Raw genomic sequence first — 10,180 nt, 5'->3', positions numbered from 1 at the left:
TGAATAAAATATGCACAGTAACAGTATGAGTGTACAATGAGTAAATACAAGTGAATAATGAATGAAGAAGTGAGCTTATATTGCTGATAAAATTTGACATTTGCTAAATGTTTAACGTCACGCCTCTGACAAATTTAGCTACTGTTAATGTTAAGAAAGTTCAATCTTAATATGCAGAAAGACACACCTGTTTCGATCGTACTTAAAGTTCTAGCCCACTCCTGAACCACCTGTTTAATATTATCCTTCATAGACGTCCTATCTCCTCTACGTTTTTACTAATATTTTCTTTTTAATATTTTAAATATAGCATAGATTTTAAGTTATATGCTCCCAAAACTTAATCATTTAGAAAATCGTAATTTTCCTCAATCTGAACATGTGTAAGTCAGAAATCTACAGATTGTCTTGAAGGGGCGTTACAAGACTCAAATTTACAGGAAATAGAGAGAATAGTATGCAGTTTCTAATGTAAATTATGCCATAGAAGTATAGAAAATGGATCACAAGATATATGATTCTAAAAAGCAGCAATCATTTGGAAAATCTTGTTTTCGCTAGTTTGGCCATAGAGGGTTATGATTTATTATGAGATATATCAAATATATTCAGAATAAAACGATTTTAATAAAATCGCTCGGACACGTCGATTTAGTTTTCGTTTCATACGTATTTTAGACCTATTTTCAATTATACAGGGTGAGTTAAAACTATATAATTGTCAATTGTGATTTTTTTAAAAGCAACCACCTAGGTTTTTCTCTAATTAAACAATATGTACAATTCTAAACATATTTTATGAATCATTAACTACAGGTTAACATTATTACGTTATCAACTTGTTCTTAAGACAACGGCAAAGAACAAGATCGGAGGGGTTCAAGTCTGGCGACCTTGCCGGTGACTCGGTGGAACCACGTCCCCCGAGATCAAAAGTCGTAAGAAAATAAAAATTTAGGTTCTATAATATTTGATTCTCGAAATTATAATGGGTTTTACTACATACTGGCAGTTGAGCACGTGGATTTTTTTAATCACTAGTCAATAAAATGTTGTTTATAGCGTTACTACGGGTTGAACTAATTAACTGCTAATATGTTATAATTGAATAAAAAGTGTTTTTTTTTTCAGATGTTATACATGCTGATCTTTGACTTTACTAGTTATCGGTTGCTTTTGCTTTAAATATCACCTTTCCACTTTATGAAACAAAATGTTGGTCATAAAATTCTAGACTAGAGTGCCTTTTACTTTGTCGAAAATTATTTACCAGGGTAAATGCTTCATTTTCCATCTTTCTTGTGCAAATAACTATTCAGGTATGCCAATTCGACCAAAGAATTCGCAGGTTCTAGACCGGCACTGGTGACCATCTGTCTGGTCCCAGGCAGCGTGTTTAATGACTCACCAAAGGTCATAAGCGATCAAATAAATTTTCAGTGTTCTCATATGATAGCCGGCTGACCAGTGACCAGCAAGCTCTTTTCCTTGGAATCAGTTGGATGTCCAATTAATTAAGGAAAAACAAATTTGATGTCCCTCATTAAAACAATTCCTCGATCTTTAAGCCGCAATTAACATACACGCCTGAGCCTCTCCTTCTTCAATGACTCAATTATAAGCAATTAATTTAACAGGCCGAAATGCAGATAAAGCTTAAATTAACCAGAATAAAAAGAGAACGACAAAATTCCCTTTCTTGTGACCTGTTAATCACGTGAACGGTGTAGCTTAAATGGTGAGTTTTTCTTAGAGAACCACGTAATCTGATATCTTTTTGAGACAGGCTGTTGGGTTAAAATTAATGTTATGCCCGTACATCGCAGTCCATCTTTCCACGGAACTATGGCCTTTATCAAGATGTTAGCTTGTTTAATAGGCCTTGTTTGTTTGTCTCTTTCTTCTGACCACTAATTTATTAGTTATAATTTGCCACGATTATTTTATCCTTCTCGGTATTCATCATTTTCAAATCGCGATTAAATCTCTGTAATAACCTTGACTTAATTTAGGCAAAACGTATAAAAATCCGCTTCTTGTCGGATCTGTGGTGTGAGTAAACTGGAATTAATTAAGTGGGTATTACTTTATATGCACGAAGTGCCTTCCAGGAATCGAAAATTTCAACCTACATAAATCTCGTTCCCGTGGAGATAATTGTGTTGGAATAATTGGCGGCAAATAATACAAGCCACTGTCCCCTGTCCTGTACACAAAGCGCCTTAATAGCTTTTAAAAGCGGAATAACACTGAGCCATTTAAAATATAAACTGGAACCGTCACGAAGATGGGGATGCTGCACAAAAGCACAACAAAAGCGTTACGTGAACAATACCCCTGACGACCGACAACCCTAAAGTCATTATTTCGACAAAAGAGTGTCAATGGCTGCATAAAAACCTCATTAAATCGCTTGGTCCGTTATGGTAAAACAACACGCAATCCACTCAAGTGCCCCCAAAGGAAATACTAGCTCCAGATATGAAAAATATTTGTTAACTTGTGATAATTTACGTGCACAGTGTATGACATTTTGTTCGATGAAAGAAAAAAAAGATTTTTCCACTTATCCAGCCCTATTAGGGCGAAAGGGGGGATATCGTCATTGGACATCTATTCTTCGAATGAAATTCCATCACTTTTGAGTAATTTCAAAATAGCGTGTTATGAAGAATTATAAATATCTAGAATGAGGGCTAGAAAGTTAGCAATGGCCCTCGTTGTGTGTTAGAAAATCATAAAGTGCTAGGTTTCGACCAATCAAAAAAGAGCAGGACATGAAAAAACATGAAGTTGTACGATGGCACGGAGTTTGACTCCTAGTCCGGTAATTCTTTTTATTATTTTTATCTGCGTTTGTAGCTTTAGAATCGTGGAGAAAATAAGTTGCCCAACTCGTTAGAAAATCTTTTAGTCCTCATCCAATTGAGGCCCTCGCCTACGACTCGTGCGCAATATTTCATCCTCGCCCGTTAGGAGTGACTTCCCTCGCTTATTATCACTATTATTTCCCACAGCTCTCTATTGACATAAACATAAGAAACGCGGATAACAGTCGCGAAAAAGTGTTCCATCATCTCGTGTTAAGAATTCCTAACACACGTGTGTATCGCCGTATTTTCAAAAATAAACATGAAGACTGACAAATTTGCTTTTTTACGGTTAGGTGGAAATTGTCAAATGTTAAAATTGGATATTAACCACCACTGAAAAGCGCAACTTTAGCTTCATTTCACCCTCAATCTCTATAATTACCGAGGTTCCTTTGACGGGAGTCGAATTTAGGATATCCTGTGAATTTAACGAAAACTAGGAATTTTAATATAAACCAAATTTAGCACAATCGAGATATTTCTGCAGGAAGAAGCAGAGGGAAAATTGTGTTAGAAACATTCTAGTTTATGATTAAAACCTGATGTTTCCACAAATAAAAAAAATTTAGTGTATTTTCTTGTAGTAATTGGTGTAAGTGGATTAAATTGACGAATTCAGTAAGTTAGTGTTGATGCGTTGGTTTGAAGATATTGTTAAAAACTCGAGAAATACACAGAAACCGGCCTGAATTGATTGTTGTTGAATCATTGTAAGGGCTGATTGGAAGCTAAGCAAGAGTGCGTTGAGGCAAGTGCTGATCAAATCTGAAAATAGATATTCTGCATCAACTATTAGATATTTCGCTGGACTAAAATAATTGATTAACAAATCAACTTGTTATCAAAAGATGATAGATGAGTGTAGAAAGCTTCGAAACAACGCGGAAAGGCACGATATAAATATAAACATATTGAATGCTTAAAAAGTTGTCTACAAAAGCCCTCGTTCGTCATTATAACGGCATCGGATTCTAAGAAAATAAAAACATTACGTGTGTTGTTTCACCGTGGCACAACGGGTAAAGAATAAATACGTCGAGTCAATAAAGATTGACTTGATCCTTGACAAAAGCATAACCAGAATCACCAGGGGTCGACACATTTACCGACCCATCCAGCCCAAAAATAGAGATACCATCTAGATAGCCGAAGAATTTTGACGTTTTTTATTATGATACTAACATATACCGGGCGATAAAATCGGTGTAAAAATATGAGGCCTCTCTAGAATTATTACCCGTTTTAACGTCTTATTTGTTGCAAGGAATTTTCTTTTTATATTTCTCCTGGTTTAAAAGTCTTTGTTTTATTAGGTCATTACGAGAGTCGAAATGTTTATCCGGCCCTAAACCGATTTAATAAAATATAAAACGGCCTCTACCCTAATAAATTTTAATTAACTCTCGAAGACCAGGTAGAATTTGAAGATTTGGGAGCAGGTGTTTAAAGTGCTTATCTATGATGACTTCTGTTGCGCTTCTCAAAATAACTCAAACAAATATACTCCGATCATTATGTTAATACTTATATTTATGCCTAATGGTTTAATCGGGATCTCTATGAATATAATCTGCACCTAATACAGTAACAATTCGTTCATCACGTACTGGATCAGAGACGGCCTTAGCAAGTCTAGCCTTCTGGGAGAAATTTTTAATTACCACCCCCTTACCCTCAAGAAAAACCGTCGACCAGGAAACTCCGCCGTCTGGTGCGGTCGCCTAACTTCGCCTCCATAAAGCCGGTCCTGCACAGGGTATCAAATTTTCATGTACTACTGAGTTTCGATCACTTTCCGAAACGACCAAACCACGCACAATTCTCTCTTTTTGTACGCATCAATTCTTCCACATTACAGTCTATATTTTCAACGCTACGAGTGTGTTAAAAATCAGAACATTGATGATATCGGCAGGCATAATACGTGCAAGTTTTTGGAAACAAAAATCCAACAACCGAAAGTCGAATATCTATAGATTCATTCAGAAATAACGATGTAACAAGATTCTTTTTTTCCAACAAAATTAAATAAAACTCAAAGAAACGGCTTCAATAGACCTTTTGCACCAATTTATTTCATCATGAATAATAATTTTTAAAAAAATCTGAAATTTGAGATGCGGTTGGTTGAGATATAACGATGTGATAAAGTTCTTTTCGATGATGAAACGACACAAACCTCAAAGAACTTATAAGCGACAGAGATTTTGAAAAATTTAATCATCGTCAATAGACCTTCTACACCAATTAATTTTAGGTTGAATATGTTGTAAACAACTACTCAGAAAAGGACGCGAAAAAGCACAAAAGACGAAAATCTTCCCTATTGAATAATAGTGTAATGAATTGAATATGGGTAGAGTTAAAATAAGAAGGTCGACCCCACCCCGCAAATTCTGATTTGAAAACTTTTGTTAACTGGGAATACCTTCTGCACAGAGTTTCACCGGCCCACGAGACCTAGACCAAGACCAAAACTTTAATTTCTTTCTTGAGGCCGAGTCCGAAACTTCCTTAGTCTCGGTCCTGGAGCGCAAAACTGAGACTTATATCAAGAATATAAATCAAAATTCTCGGAAGTTCAGTGTCGACCAAAAAATTTCTTTTAGGCAAGTTGATTGATTCCATTTAATTTAAAACAGTTCGTTCCATTTCCAAAATCCAATTCAACGATTTAAATTAACTTCTTTCATAAGGAGTATTAAAATCCAAATAATATTGGACTTCTAAAATGAATTTAAATGTCAAACTCATTTTTGCGCAAATACAGCTGCGCAATGGGGTAGAGCGGCAGGCAACGCCGGCTGGGACCCTAATCTTATGTGCTGTAACGCGCAAGAAAATTGCCTAGGCAACATGTGTAACTTAAATGGCAGCGGGAATAAAGAGTTTATATCCTGCTGATCCCTCATTAATCCCTCTGACGCTATATGACCCCTATTTCACTTCAGTCAGCAAGCAGAATATCGGTTAATAATTAAGTGGTCGTGGGCAAACTATTTTATGGTGGTGCAATTTCAATTTAAAGGTTCTGTGTCATTATAATATGCAACTTTATTGTTTACACGCGAACATTATATTAACTAACGATTTTATGAAGATAAATTAATAACGCAGTAATTCCTACATAATCGACAAAATTAATTAGGCACTGTTCGAGAGTTTATATTATATAAACCCAATGCCTTTGTTTGCTTCGTGTTCGATTAGGTCGATTTTATTCTACCAAAAATCAAGCCCGCATTCATAAACAGGGCTGGATTAAATGCGGTTTCAGTTTAAATTGATACTTATTAAACCTTGCTGCATTCCATAGTTATCATAATGATTGGAAATTTGAAATAATTGTCCACTTAAAAACTATGTATACGCAAAATTTGAAAAATATAACTTAATTTTTGACACTCTGCATCTTGGCAATTAAGTATCTGCACATATAAATTTGTATTGAAATTTTAGTTTAAGATGCCTAGTGCTACGCTTTGAAAAAATCCTGCACACAAAAAACCGGACACCCTGTCTATTGGGTGACTTTATTACGTCATTTGGTAGGACTGCTTGATGTTCACCATATATAATTTTATTGCATTTTTTAAAAATATTCTTAAAAATCCATCAAGTTCGAAACGGGTCGGACCTGCAAAATTTCACATTACGGCCAGACCTTTTTTTCCCCAATTTTTATCAATTTTACAGCAAATGATCCGTAATTGGAGCTCTGAAATTTCTGGCAAATGGGATTTTTTAAATAAAATTAAAATTAAGAATTTACTATTTATTAAAGATTCTAATTAAAAATCTTCTTTCTTACCACGTGTTAGAGATATAATTAAATGGCAATTCCTTGAAATTCTTACGGGATTTTCATAAATTTCCAGCAATTTTGTAGAATTTCCATATTTCTGCGACCAGAGAAGATTATCGCGAGATGTCCAAGACTCTGTAATTTTAAGGAATTTTGTGGGACATTTTAAAACTTTATACTTCGTACAAATTTTCCGGGACCTCCTCGAACTTTTCTGCTGCATAAAAAATGTTTCTTCCCCGCACACATGTGGCAAAATGTTGCAGCCAGCTGGGCAAGGCGTGCGCAAGTCCAGTTTGCCGCACGGTCGCATAAACAAAATTATGAAATATTGTTCAATAAATTGCCCAAACCTTTTATCGGCTTGAGGCTCACCTCCATGCAATTAATTCCGAACCAAAGTGGCGAAAAGAATGTCAGGTGTAATTACTGTTGAATGTATATAGAGTCATTCCAAAATGCATTTTGGCCTTAATTTCCATAGAATTCGGGCTTGCATGCCGAACACGTCTCGGTGCATGTAAAAAGGGATGCCAACATAAACACCTGAAATACCCCAATATCGTTAACAAATGGCCGTACACGTTTAAAGGTGGGTATAATAGCGACGAGTCAACAATTATGCTGTGACGTAAGCCATTAATTATAACCTAACCTGTGGTTAGGACTTAACAAGCTGTCACTAGTAGATTGTTAGTGCGTTATTTATGAGAATTTAAACGCGGGCGATGTGGAGTGCAGGCCGAGAAGAGAACGGGAAACGCAGAGGTATATTATTGTTTTAATTAATTTCGCCCGTGAGGTAATGGTGATTTTTCGGACGTGTTCCATAAGTAATAATCATCACTCGATTAGATGTGATCATGGCTCGTTTTATTGCTTAATTCAACAATAAAAGATAAAACATATTTACTGCTTATTGACTGTCAAAACATTAGATTCATGCGTCTTGCGATATGTGCTCAAAATTAGAGCTCAGCCCTTTACTGCCCAAACGTTAAAATGAATAAAATGACATTTTTAAAATTTTTAATTTAGTGTATCTGTACTAGTGGCTTGAAGTACGTAAGCATTAATTTAAATATATGTTTCAATACAAAATAATAATAACAAGCACAAAAATGTCTCAAACCTACTTCCTTAAAATGCAGAAAACCATACTTTACTGCACGACGATTATATAGCGGCGTTCGTTCAACAATTAAGTGCGGCAAAGCAACTTCCTCATAAGTTAAGTATACTATTTTTTCTGCTCCTCTACGATAGTGTGTTGCATCCTGCATCCTTTACGGAATTGATATGTAGGCGATTCCCATTAGGTGAACGAACGTGGATTTCATCTCACATGATTAGTCGGTTCAAATCTAACCATGAGGTATGAAAACCGACCAATACCATGTGGCATTTTTATTGACCCACCGCTTCTCATATAAACCTATATTTGCGATGCATTACCAACAATACCAAATCGACCAATGACAACTCGTATTTTAATAGTTGTAGGCGGGTCAATAAAATAAATTTTATCGTGCTGTGTCGACAAATTTAGGATATTGATTTTTTTTGTTATATTAACTCAATATTGATCGAAAAAAAATAGACTTTGTCACCTGTATTGTATGTACTATACAGGGCGCACCATTCAAAACTTTGCACCCGGCTTATTTTAAGCTACGAATAATATTTTAGATAATGCCGCAACAGGTTGATTTTATTTTCGAGGGGGACATATTCTAGCGTCCAATGCAGATTCACCAAAACAACCCCTTTCACGGAGGTGTATTTAATTTTAGAGTCTCAAATGGCTCTCTAAGTAGAGTAACGCCTCTTTTGAAAGGGTTTTTAATTAGAAAGTTTTCAGTGGAATAATCTATATATTTCCCATTAGCGGATGTGTATTACTTTGCTGACTTCTGCAAGTTTAGTTACTAGGCACTAGGGTGCGGTAGCAGCTCTTAATGTTACAAGGCCGATAATAAATAAATAACGCACGGGCTCGAAGTTTGTAAATCGAGGCGAAGTTGAGAATTACATTCAATCCAAACGCGTTATGCACTTATCGACCGTGTACCGTTCAAGATTTTTCGTTACACTAGCGCAATCGTTTCATAAACCAAGATGGCGACTATTTTTTTGTGACTGTCAACTTTCGTTTCACAAACATCCTGAGCAATGTTGCGAAAACCTTAAATCTGCATAGAAAAATGAACGCCCTGTAGATGGATGAATGGTTTATTTTTTTGATGTAGATATAATTGCGGAAAAAATCAGTAAATTTGAATAACTGATTTTTGAGAGGATTTTTTTTTCTTTTTTTAAAGTCAATGGATCTATGGATCATAAGAACTTCCAAATCCAGGAAAAAATATTTGCCTAGATTTGAGATCCGTTATAAATAATTTGGAGATATAATTTCTATGCCGACTTCGGTTAACTCTAATTTAACACATTTTTAAAAGACAAAACTATAACAGTCCATAAGTCTTCTTTTCCTATCCCTCCCATAGTTTTCCCATTTATGTATCCAAATCCGATCCTGGCAATATAAATTTAATTGAGTACATTTTTTAAATAACATTTTAATCGATCTATAAGTTATGGTTTTGATTTATTAGACAGGCTAATAATTGCCTGGGCCATAAATTGATTTTATTAGTTCTTTTGTAGTGATATAATTAAACTTTTATATATCAATGGGCGACTGCATTGCCCATTGTTCGGCACGGTCAATCTAAATAAATATATTTTATTACAATACACTTGTCAAGCGTTAAACGGACGGGTAACCAACATGGGCATTGGAGAGAGACAAGCAATTTAACAAGGTTGAGATTAGATTACTAACGAAACCACGAGAGTTTGGGTTCCATTTATAAATATACCTGGGTGTCAATGAAATCTTTAAGGCTAAACGTTCGGTGGATTATTAATATGACACGGCTCGGATTCCTGGGTCATTAATAAAAGCTTAATTTCATTTTCGTTTTATTAGGAATTTATCAGGTTGTCTGTGAACGTGCCAAGGATAACACTTTAATGGCTAATTTTTTAGTAAATTTTTAAAGCTGTGTTATACAGGGCGTTCCAACCAAAACGAAGGCACCCTATGGATGTTCAGGAAATATTAAAGCATCGAAAACATCACAATAAAACGATTTTACTTAACGGTAGCTGTTTAAAAGATCTCTGGAAAATCTAGTAATTTTTTTAATAAAATTTGATGGATTTGATACCTATGAACAACCAAATAGTTGTGGCCAGTAAACTTCTTGTCATCATCGTCTAGAGAAAGAAAACAAATTAAAATTATATTCAAAATGGCGGTTTTGAGAAATAAATAAAAAGAAGCATAATTAACTGGAATTTTTCTATGAAAATGGGGTAATGGTTTAATCGGATTCAATCTGACAAAACTCTAGATCTGGCTATTCTGCGGACATGTGAAGTAAAGGGCGGTTTTAACGTAAAACTCAGAAGTTGTTTATGAAGGCGCTCTGCACAT

Source organism: Euwallacea similis, chromosome 14 (genome assembly GCF_039881205.1).
Source record: "Euwallacea similis isolate ESF13 chromosome 14, ESF131.1, whole genome shotgun sequence".
NCBI classification, from domain to species: Eukaryota; Metazoa; Arthropoda; class Insecta; order Coleoptera; family Curculionidae; genus Euwallacea; species Euwallacea similis.
The sequence above is the reverse complement of the archived record's forward strand: the minus strand, read 5'-3'. Positions refer to the sequence as shown.